Genomic DNA, 12,915 nt, shown 5'->3' on the forward strand with positions numbered 1-12,915 from the left:
GTTGAAGGAAGTGACGGTCGAGCTTGTTTTTAAAGGCGTCAATCGTGTTACACTGGACCACAGACGGGGGGAGCTTATTCCATCCTCGCACTACAACGTTGGTGAAGAAAAATTTGGTGCAGTCTGAATTTACTTGTCTACATTTGAGTTTTACGCCATTGTTCGTGTTATTTTGGTGGTTCAGGAATGCTACCCTACAATATCTACCCTGTCTACTAAGCAATCACGAGAGAGAGAGAGGTACATTTTGGATGGAGAGGCGTCTGGAAGGGAGAGGGAAGGGAGTTTTCAAAAGAGGATATGGAGATCATGGTACTTTAGAATGGCAGCTGATGTCATTTTGGTGGTTCAGGAATGCTACCCTACAATATCTACCCTGTCTACTAAGCAACCACGAGAGAGAGAGAGGTACATTTTGGATGGAGAGGCGTCTAGAAGGGAGTTTTCAAAAGAGGATAGGGAGATCATGGTACTTTAGAATGGCAGCTGATGTCATTTTGGTGGTTCAGGAATGCTACCCTACAATATCTACCCTGTCTACTAAGCAATCACGAGAGAGAGAGAGAGAGGTACATTATAGATGGAGAGGCGTCTGGAAGGGAGAGGGAAGGGAGTTTTCAAAAGAGGATAGGGAGATCATGGTACTTTAGAATGTCAGCTGATGTCATTTTGGTGGTTCAGGAATGGTGTGTGCGTCAGGAATGGTGTTTGCGTCAGGAATGGTGTGTCAGTCGGACTCTCGTGAAGGAGTGACGAGTGACATGCTAAGAATATAATCGCCTTAAGGAAGCTGAAGTCTTAATCAACGCCCTTAAACGCCCCCCGGTACCCCGTTACATTAGGCCCCCTTCACACAGTGCCGACTCAGCATCCGGTCATCTTTTCTAGACCTCTTTCCGACCATGTGCGACCGGCCCTCTCACATCAACACGCCACACCCATGACCGCGTGTGCCCTGGGTCGTTGAGTTGTGTCCCAGAGTCGGCACAGTGCCCCCCCTCTCCTCCCTCCCTGTTATAGCATTTGTAATTGTATGGATGTATTATTATTAGGAATGCAGGTTAAGCGGAAAATACCCCCTTCAGAGAGATAACGCCACCATTAAAGGATTGCCACCTGTCAGCGTTTACCGGACGAGCATTTCATCAACGTTATGGGTCACCTTGACTTAATGACCAATTGTAACTTCATTATATTCCAATCTGTAATTCGCGCTCCTTCCTGAGAGCTCGACTGACAGACCTATTGCCTCGGCACTCTCCAACGCTCGCTGTATTTTAAAGTTAAGAATACTACTCACCTAAGGCAGCGAGTCTTTCCCTCACGCCCCTGTTCGCCCACCAAAACCCTGTCTGAGCTCCCCGCAACCAAGCCTTACACCGTTACATCCCCACTCAGAAGGATGATCACATTTGGTGCCGTCGGGGATGATAACACTTGAGTGATTTGCTTGTTTCAGAGGTAAAAGGGAGTTAGCGTGGATATGCCTGTTATATATTGGTTGAGTTATAATGAGTTGGTGAGTGGGTGAGTGAGTGTGTTCCACGAGAGTGAGTATGAGGTCATGGTCTCTCTCTCTCTCTCTGCGACAGAAGAAACGAATTATTGAAAAACAGAAAAAAAACAAGAAAAAATGGAAGAAACAGAGAGAGAGAGAGAGAGAGAGAGAGAGAGAGAGAGAGAGAGAGAGAGAGAGAGAGAGAGAGAGAGAGAGAGAGAGAGAGAGAGAGAGAGAGAGAGAGAGAGAGAGAGATTGCGACAGAAGAAACGCATAATTGAAAAACAAAAAAAAACAAGAAAAAATGGAAGAAACAGAGAGAGAGAGAGAGAGAGAGAGAGAGAGAGAGAGAGAGAGAGAGAGAGAGAGAGAGAGAGAGAGAGAGAGAGAGAGAGAGAGAGAGATTCACCATGACCTCACAAGCTCACTCCCGAAGGTACACACTCACCCACTCACCCATCCACCACTCATAAACTCAACCAATATATAACAGGCATATCCACGCTGACTCCCTTTTACCTCTGAATCAAGCAAATTACTCAAGTGTTATCATCCCCGTCGGCAGCAAATTTGATCATCCTCCTGCTTGGGGTATATACAGGACACAGAACACCATAGCAGAGACTAGTTAATAGCCGATATACTAGTGTTTTTCAACCATTAACTCCGGAAGAAATTCAAGACAGAAATAACTATATACAGAACACAGAGGCAGAGACCACTTAATAGCTGATATACAGAACAAACTATATACAGAACACAGAGGCAGAGACCACTTAATAGCCGATATACTAGTGTTTTTCAACCATTAACTCTGGAAGAAATTCAATACAGAAATAACTATATACAGAACACAGAGGCAGAGACCACTTAATAGCTGATATACAGAACAAACTATATACAGAACACAGAGGCAGAGACTAGTTAATAGCCGATACACTAGTGTTTTTCAACCATTAACTCTGGGAGAAATTCAAGACAGAAAAAACTATATACAGAACACAGAGGCAGAGACCACTTAATAGCTGATATATAGAACAAACTATATACAGAACACAGAGGCAGAGACCACTTAATAGCCGATATACTAGTGTTTCAACCATTAACTCTGGGAGAAATTCAATAAATACAAAAACTATATACAGAACACAGAGGCAGAGACCACTTAATAGCTGATATATAGAACAAACTATATACAGAACACAGAGGCAGAGACCACTTAATAGCCGATATACTAGTGTTTCAACCATTAACTCTGGGAGAAATTCAATACAGAAAAAAACTATATACAGAACACAGAGGCAGAGACCACTTAATAGCTGATATATAGAACAAACTATATACAGAACACAGAGGCAGAGACCACTTAATAGCCGATATACTAGTGTTTCAACCATTAACTCTGGGAGAAATTCAATACAGAAAAAAACTATATACAGAACACAGAGGCAGAGACCACTTAATAGCTGATATACTAGTGTTTCAACCATTAACTCTGGGAGAAATTCAATACAGAAAAAACTATATGCAGAACACAGAGGCAGAGACCACTTAATAGCCGATATACTAGTGTTTTTCAACCATTAACTCTGGGAGAAATTCAAGACAGAAATAACTATATGCAGAACACAGAGGCAGAGACCACTTAATAGCTGATATACTAGTGTTTCAACCATTAACTCTGGAAGAAATTCAATACAGAAATAACTATATACAGAACACAGAGGCAGAGACCACTTAATATCCGATATACTAGTGTGTTTCAACCATTAACTCTGGAAGAAATTCAAGACAGAAAAAACTACGGTAAATCTTAGGCATAGCGGTTCCTTGCGGTTGGTGGGGGTTTAGGGCACTGTGTGGTGGAACTTACAACATTTCCAGCACATACCCCGGGGTTTTGACAAGCAGAAATTCGTGTTTATGTCACAAGGGTGTATTTTTCAAAGCGGGCTCTTCCCTTTCTTCACCCCGGAGCTCCCAGTCCCATCGCCCATCAAGAAATCCTGAGGCCAGCGTTGAAAAATACACCCTTGAGACAAACACGCCTGTCCGCTTGTCAAAACCCGGTCGTATGCCCTGGAAATGTTGTAATTACACCACACTGAGCCCTAAGCGCCCACCACCCGCTAGAAACCGCTAGTCCTGAGAATTATCGAAGCACTGTGGTGGATATGGTTTGGGAGCTTTCAATGACTGCGCTGGACTGTCGAACTGCCCATAAGAGCTTGTTGCCCACCTCTCGTCCTTGCCTCATAACACAAAGCAACCAACCGCCACCAACTCGCTCGTTCCTCACCTCTCTCCACCGTAGCGGCCTCCTCGCGCGCATAATATAGCCCTTCGAAAAAGTTGGAAAGTTTTGTTTAGTCGGCGCAACATCTGTGGTCGTATGCCGGAGAGAGACAGAAGGGGAAGGAATTATAGGAGAAGGGAACAGTTGGAAAGTTTGGTTTAGTGGGCGCAACATCTGTGGTCATATGCCGGAGAGAGACAGAAGGGGAAGGAATTATAGGAGAAGGGAACAGACCCCAGGAGACGGGACACAACCCCCGATTAATACCTGGTACACTGCTGGGTGGACAGGGGCGTAGGGTATCGGAAAAGCCGCCCAAATTTTTACACTTCGCCTGGGAATCGAACCCAGGCTCTCTCGATTGTGAGCCGAGTGTGCTAACCACTGCACCACGAAGCCCCCGTATATCCCTTCGAACGTTCCTTCTTTATAACGCATCAACAGTCACTCTCCACCAGCTCACGTCACCACAAATGTTAGATTGCTCACCTGTCCTTGCGGGGGCTCCGTGGTGCAGTGGTTAGCACACTCGGCTCACAACCAATAGAGCCCAGGTTCGATTCCCGGGCGGAGTGGAAAAATTGGGCGGCTTTTCCGATACCCTACACCCCTGTCCACCCAGCAGTGTACCAGGTATTAATCGGGGGTTGTGTCCCGTCTCCTGGGGTCTGTTTCCTTCTCCTATAATTCCTTCCCTTCTGTATCTCTCCGGCATAGGACCACAGATGTTGCGCCGACTAAACGAAACTTTCCAACTCTCACCTGTCCTTGCCTCATAACACACAAAACAGCCACCTGCCATCAACTGGTCACCAAGAACTTCCTATTACTCACCTCTCGTCCCTGAATTGACCTCCTCCTGCGCAGGGAACCCTTCGTACGACCAACACCCACGGCACACCCACGGCACACCCTCGGCCATTATAACCAGGGGCAGATGAAGCTCCCCGGAGGCTCGGTTCTGACGTCACGGAAAATACTACCTCGTGACTGGCTGGAAGGTGAGGGATTGATGGAGGCCCCTCATTGGTTCTCGGGACGGCGGGGCAGACGAGGAACTTCAAGCGTGTGGATATCAATAAGAAAAACGTACCGTGAAAACGTTTACTTTAAGGAGTCACGAAGTATTTCTACAGCGTGTTTTATTTTCGATGATATTGTAGGTATAAGGAGTATCCATGTGTAACCTTAGTGCTCTTTATATGATTTTCCATGTACGATTATCCCGCGTTTGTGACAGGAAATTCAACCTTGGATTAATGCCCTAATACGACCAGGTGGACCTAGGATCGCGTCTCACCTAAACGCGCTGAGTAGCAGAAGACTAATTACCCTCATTTTCAGACGCTTCCATCCCGCACATCAACTATATTCAAAGGTCAAAATGGATATGAATCGGGCTGTCATGAGTTCTTGTTCACATTCATGGTACAGAAGAAGAGTTACAAAACCACCAGGGCCATTAACCTACCCCTGAAAATGCCCGAAACGCCTGCGAAAGCCTTGTCAAATAGCTGTTATTGGGTGCGGAGAGGTTTGAGAATATGGGTCCTGTCTTCAATCAACCCTGACTTAAGTGATTTCGTTCAAGACGATCACCGGGGGGCAGCAAGGGCCACGCAATAGTCACACATCACGGCATCCACTATAAATAAAATTCGCCTGCGCCGCTAACGGGCTGGGGTCGACCAAAAGGCCCTTCCTCCCCCTCCCTCGCCGGGTAGAAGCGACCCTCAGGTATGGGCGCTCGTGTGTCTAAGGTATCTACCAGTCATCTAGCATAAGGGTTTAGTCCTTCGTTTTTCTTTACACTGAGGCAAAATAACAATGAAGTGATATCGGTTATTACGATTCAACAAAACTCCGTCATATGATGTTACAAGCTAAAGAGATGTTGAAGAGAAACAATGAAATAGTCTTTGATTTCATAACTTTTATTCATAAACAATACAGTTAAGTATATGGAGCCAATATTTAGTTGTTACAATCCATGCCTTAATACAGCACATATTTTCTTAGTGAAGAGCACACCAATACATTTTCCGTTCATACCTTCCACTCTCTGTACAAAACAAGCCGAGGTCAAGCCAAGCTGCCCTGTCACTCGCTCGCTCTCCGGTGTAAGCTTCGTTGTACTAAACCCCTAACGCGCTGTACGGTATCAGCAGGGATCATGTTTCTTAGTGGTCCCTCTAAGCGAGAAAAATGAGAAAAAATCACCCCTCACACAAACCATTTCATAATATATATCAACGCATTCGTGATCAGTTTATGCATCATCTATTTTGGGGGGTTTATATCATGGCAAAAATTAGGCTCGTCGCTGGTTAATTCATGGTAAGGCCACAAATTTGGCCTATCGCTGCTACCGGGTTAAGAGTCCCCCAAAAACAAATTCATGCCCCGCGCTGACACTGGTTGACGACCCACGGAGCCTTTGAGCCGGTTTCACAGTCCAACACAGTGTCTTCGTAACAGCCCGAACCAAACTACAGAATCCCATACAATCCAAAATGGTGAGGTCTTCGATGCCACACTAAATACACAATAAGACTTTTCCTGTATAGTTTCATCAAATTTGTGAACTTAAACATAAACACCAGACACTAGACAAGGAAATTTCGAAGGCTCTGGTATTGGTTTGGGAGCTTATTAACCCGTCATGGGGAACCGTGAAACTGGCCCTTAAACACAACAAACAGGTTAGGTTAGGTTAGGTTAGGTTAGGTTAGGCAGCACTAAGAGCCGGTTTCACAGTCCAACACCGTGTCTTCGTAACAGCCCGAACCAAACTACAGAATCCCATACAATCCAAAATGGTGAGGTCTTCGATGCCACACTAAATACACAATAAGACTTTTCCGGTATAGTTTCATCAAATTTGTGAACTTAAACATAAACACCAGACACTAGACAAGGAAATTTCGAGGGCTCTGGTATTGGTTTGGGAGCTTACTAACCCGTCATGGGGAACCGTGAAACTGCCCCTTAAACACAACAAACAGGTTAGGTTAGGTTAGGTTAGGTTAGGCAGCACTAAGAGCCGGATTCACAGTCCAACACCGTGTCTTCGTAACAGCCCGAACCAAACTACAGAATCCCATACAATCCAAAACGGTGAGGTCTTCGATGCCACACTAAATACACAATAAGACTTTTCCTGTATAGTTTCATCAAATTTGTGAACTTAAATATAAACACCAGACACTAGACAAGGAAATTTCGAAGGCTCTGGTATTGGTTTGGGAGCTTACTAACCCGTCATGGGGAACTGTGAAACTGGCCCTAAGTTCGTTTCAGGGACTCTGACAAAAACAATGATCTCTCCAATGGCAATAGCTACGTTTTGTTGGGCGCGGTCCACTCGACAGTCTAGAGCAGAGGTTCCCAGCCTTTTTTTGTCCCGTTCCCACTTTTCCAGTCTTGTTTATCACCTGTGGACCCCGACAACGAAGTAGGTTAAGCTCGCGGGCCACTCTTGACCATCCCAAGGGCCAAATTTGTCCCGTGGGCCATAAGTTTGACATCCTTGACACAGTTAGCGAATGTAAAGCAGTTCTGGCATTAAGCATTCAGTTTTAAGGATTGTGGACAGTAGTGTGACTTTCATCCCGAGGCGCATCTCTCCTAATTCTGATAGTCTTCTACCTCTTAAATTCCGTCGCGATGTTGCCTCTCTTTCTATCCTCTATCGCTATTTTCACGCTGACTGCTCTTCTGAACTTGCTAACTGCATGCCTCCCCCCCTCCCGCGGCCCCACTGCACACGACTTTCTACTCATGTTCATCCCTGTGCTGTCCAAACCCCTTATGCAAGAGTTAACCAGCATCTTCACTCTTTCATCCCTATACTGTCCAAACCCCTTATGCAAGAGTTAACCAGCATCTTCACTCTTTCATCCCTATACTGTCCAAACCCCTTATGCAAGAGTTAACCAGCATCTTCACTCTTTCATCCCTATACTGTCCAAACCCCTTATGTAAGAGTTAACCAGCATCTTCACTCTTTCATCCCTATACTGTCCAAACCCCTTATGCAAGAGTTAACCAGCATCTTCACTCTTTCATCCCTGTACTGTCCAAACCCCTTATGCAAGAGTTAACCAGCATCACTCTTTCATCCCTCACGCTGGTAAACTCTGGAACAATCTTCCTTTATCTGTATTTCCTCCTGCCTACGACTTGAACTCTTAGAAGAGGAGGGTATCAGGACACCTCTCCTCCCGAAATTGACCTCTCTTTCGGCCACCTCTTTGGAATCTTTTTTTAGGAGCAGCGAGTAGCGGGCTTTTTTTTATTATTGTTTCCTTTCTTTGTACCCTTGAGCTGTCTCCTTTGTTGTAAAAAAGAATAATAAATTTGAAATGAATTTGAATCTCTATGGGCGCCTTGAAATTCTTCCATGGACTCCTGGATTGGAACTACTGGTCTAGACAGTGTCATTTCAGCGTTCAGACAAACATTCTCTCCATCTTGGCCAGGGTTTTTTTTACTCTGTGCCCGATATAAAGATCTCCTGCATGGTTTCCTTATGTCACGTGGAAAACTATAGCGTCGATCCCCGCCATTGGTAACGATCAAAACAAAGTGACTGTGAAAACGGCCCAATAGTCTGTTATTTGGGTTGAGAGCTTCCCTGCTGTGCCAAACTGTGGGACTGGTGACCCGCGCATCGTACGGCAGTAAACAGAGGCAGCACCTGCGTCACCAAAGTCTCAGTCGTGATCAGTTATTTGGTGACGGAAAGAAATACTATATTCGAATGCCTATACAGCGGGTAATATAGACAATGTGGTGAATGCGATGATCTGGCAACGCTGCTCCTGTACCTCCGCCTCCTGTGCCATCTCAGCCTTTCTGTAGTTATAATAATCTTGTTTGTCTAAGTCTTATCTTTGTTGGTGTGATGTACAGTACACCGGGTATTCGATATATGCGAGTTCGAAGTATGCGAATTCACTCATATGCGACTAACCTAAACGCGCCAAGTATTCGTTTTATGCGAGAAAAATTCGGTATGAAGCGAGTATCGGCGCCCTTGCTGGTGAGGTTTGGTGACACTAGAGGGTCCAAATGTTTTCCCGCACATTCCTCGCCTATAATCAGCCTTTTCCTCCCTCTGATCCTAAAGTTAATCCTCAGGTAGCTAATTGTCAGCCTATATCGTGGACTTTGGGTGTGTCCCCGGAAGCAATCACAGTGCTTTGTTGTGAAACGGTGCCGGAGTAAATAGTTTGAGGGTTCGAAAACGGGTCGTGGAGCATAACCCCTTAATGGGATGATAGGTTCCATGTATGCGAATTCACAATATGCGAGCTTTTTACAGAACGTAGCCCTCGCATATAACGAACACCTGGTGTATTTCCTATGTGGGTGAAAACCTATTATGTGAACATGTCAAAACAACCTTAAGGAACGACGTGACGAAGCTCTTGCCATATCGTGAGTTTTGTTTTTGTCAGGACGGACTAATTCAAACCAACGATGGCAAGGCCTGCTGTGTTCACTCCACCTTGGGGGAGGCGGTGGCTGAATGGATAGCGTGACGGCGCCGCGTTCAGGGCGACGCGAGTTCAATCCCCGCCCGGTGCCACCAAGCTGGGATTTTTCAGCCGCCACCGAGTGGCTTAAAACTACCCACATGCTGTCCAGAAGACCACCTATCAACCCGGACTCTAGATTCTAGGATTAAAGATGAGCTCCGGGAGGGCAGCATGAGCCAGTGCAAGATGGCGCCACTATAAACTCTCGCCTGCGCCAGAACGGGCTGGGATGATCATCAGGCCCCACCGGGAAGAAGCCTTGGGCCGACCATCAGGATCCACCGGGAAGAAGCCTTGGGACGAAAATCAGGCCCCACCTGGAAGAAGGCTTGGGCCGACAATCAGGCCCCACCGGGAAGAAGCCTTGGGCCGACCATCAGGATCCACCGGGAAGAAGCCTTGGACCGACCATCAGGATCCACCGGGAAGAAGCCTTGAGCCGACCATCAGGATCCACTGGGAAGAAGCCTTGGGCCGACCATCAGGATCCACTGGGAAGAAGCCTTGGGCCGACCATCAGGATCCACCGGGAAGAAGCCTTGGGCCGACCATCAGGATCCACAGGGAAGAAGCCTTGGTCCGACCATCAGGATCCACTGGAAGTAGCCTTGGACCGACCATCAGGATCCACTGGAAGAAGCCTGGGCCGACCATCAGCATCCACTGGGAAGAAGCCTTGGGCCGACCATCAGGATCCACTGGGAAGAAGCCTTGGACCGACCATCAGGATCCACCGGGAAGAAGCCTTGGGCCGACCATCAGGATCCACCGGGAAGAAGCCTTGGGCCGACCATCAGGATCCACTGGGAAGAAGCCTTGGACCGACCATCAAGATCCACCGGGAAGAAGCCTTGGACCGACCATCAGGATCCACCGGGAAGAAGCCTTGGACCGACCATCAGGATCCACCGGGAAGAAGCCTTGGGCCGACCATCAGGATCCACCGGGAAGAAGCATACCGGCGCAATAGGCCACGACGTAAAAAAAAAAAAAAAAAAAACTTGGCCCAGACTACACCAAACACTTGTATTAACTTTTCGAATTGTATCAAAGCAAACTTAGCCTTTGGACAACGTAAAACACCATTAGTATTTTCAGTATATTATGTATATATATATATGTATTTATAATTTCCTTTATTTTTTTTATACTTTTAACACTTTTCTCCATCGTAGTGATAAATCTTAATATTAGCTACGGAAGTCTATCATACCCCGCCGTTATATACCCGATACTGAATACAAAATTACCGAAACCTACCACAGTTTTGACTATACTGTATTGGCTACATTCTACCAGGTTATGAAAGGCTACTTACACACTATCCTTCTATACCTAAAAAAAATACATGTTCTGTACGAGAAAGAAAGAGGAAGAGAGTCTATAAAACACTTACAAACGCGATGATAATTTCTTCACTAAAATGTTCGTTTATTCAACTATTTCAGTATTAAGTCGTTTCTCTTTCGTAACGTTAATAGGGTAGACTGCTTGGTAAACATCTCAAACACACGATCAACTTACAAACGTGATATTTTCTTCACTAAAATGTTCGTTTATTCAACTATTTCAGGATTAAGTCGTTTCTCTCTCGTATCGTTAATAGGGTAGACTGCTTGGTAAACATCTCAAACACACGATCAACTTACAAACGTGATAATTTCTTCACTAAAATGTTCGTTTATTCAACTATTTCAGTATTAAATCGTTTCTCTCTCGTAACGTTAATAGGGTAGACTGCTTGGTAAACATCTCAAACACACGATAAACTTGATCAACTTTTTAAACACTCACAAACGTAATACTTTCTTCACTAAAATGTTCGTTTATTCAACTATTTCAGGATTAAGTCGTTTCTCTCTCGTATCGTTAATAGGGTAGACTGCTTGGTAAACATCTCAAACACACGATCAACTTACAAACGTGATAATTTCTTCACTAAAATGTTCGTTTATTCAACTATTTCAGTATTAAGTCGTTTCTCTTTCGTAACGTTAATAGGGTAGACTGCTTGGTAAACATCTCAAACACACGATAAACTTACAAACATAATACTTTCTTCACTAAAATGTTCGTTTATTCAACTATTTCAGTCTTGAGTCGTTCCTCTTTCGTAAGGATAGCAGATTGGTAAACATCTTAAACACACAATAAACTTAATAAATTTTTAAACATACTTCTTCTGATAACAATAACTCGTTGACATTTGACATCGTTAACTCGCGATAAACATCAAAACATCATTTTCATTTTCGCGATAAATGTCTATTAACAGATATTTTGATGTAGTAATTATTAGCTCAATAAACATTAATATATCAGTGAACTATTTATTTTTGTTTTTTTACTAAACAAGCATTATAAACTCCTGATAAATAGGCTTCATCTATTAATAAACATTCTTATCTCACCGTAAATATCAACTCTCAGTGAACATCATCAACTCTCAACAAACATCATCAACTCATCCCTTCATTCACTCAACGAAGACCATCAAACATCATTAACTCAATATTGAACTCTTGTCTACGATACTGTTACCTTATTATTACATGCTTCAAAACTACACTCTCTTTTCAAGTACACGGCAGAGTGGTTAAGTTCTAATATAAATTTACAAAGCTTTCCATTACTAAGGATGCCCCCATACTGCACGGTTTGCTGTGAGGGTGGAGGGTAGCGGGATGCCTATCGGGTCAGAGGCACGGTTAGGGTAGGTTAGGTTAGGACGCGGGTAGCGGGTTCCCTCCAAGCTTACCCGCTACCCGCGTCCTGTATGGCCACTCGTATTAGATAACATGTGTTTGTTCTTGCCTCTGACCCGCTAGGCAACCCGCTACCCTCCACCCTCCCAGCACCCTTAAGTTATTGTATTGGAGGTATCCCAAATGTTTGACCTATGTCGCTTCGTACAGCGCGCCCTGAATAAGTGTACTACGTTCACTACACGCAGAAATGGATCTAACACGTAAACCATCTGAAAAATAAATCGTGGACCCAAAAGTTAATCCGTCATACAAGAAATCGTACTGATCAATTATTGCATCACCTAATGTGCTTCTGTGGCATATGAGACGCACTTTTTCAGGAGACCAACAACCTGGCGTCCTACAAGGCAGGTTTGGGCTTGGGATATATCCGAATCCCTCTAGTTTAATCAATAATCAAGCAACTACAGAATGTATTGTAGAGTATATTCAAGATTAAGGGGCGCTTTCACAGTCATTTTGTTTGTTTTCATCGTTAGCAATGGCTGTTATCGCTGCTATAGTATTGCCACGTCAAACTGTCCGATGGGGTAGTGGCGGCTGCGGGGTTAGCCAAGCCCCGCACCTTGCCACACACTCTCAACACCTCTCGCCTCCTCTGCAGCCGCCACTACCCCATAGGCCAGTTTCACGTGGGAAACTATAGCGTCGATCCCCGCCATTGGTAACGCTCAAAACAAACAATGTGACTATGAAAGCGGCCCCTTAGATAAGTCGCTTGGCTTGGGTTTCAGGAGCGCCGGCTTGATACCGAAAATTTTGTACATTTAATAAGTACTAACAGCCATGGCCAGTCGTAAGAGCTGGCTC

Source organism: Eriocheir sinensis, chromosome 6 (assembly GCF_024679095.1).
Source record: "Eriocheir sinensis breed Jianghai 21 chromosome 6, ASM2467909v1, whole genome shotgun sequence".
NCBI classification, from domain to species: domain Eukaryota; kingdom Metazoa; phylum Arthropoda; class Malacostraca; order Decapoda; family Varunidae; genus Eriocheir; species Eriocheir sinensis.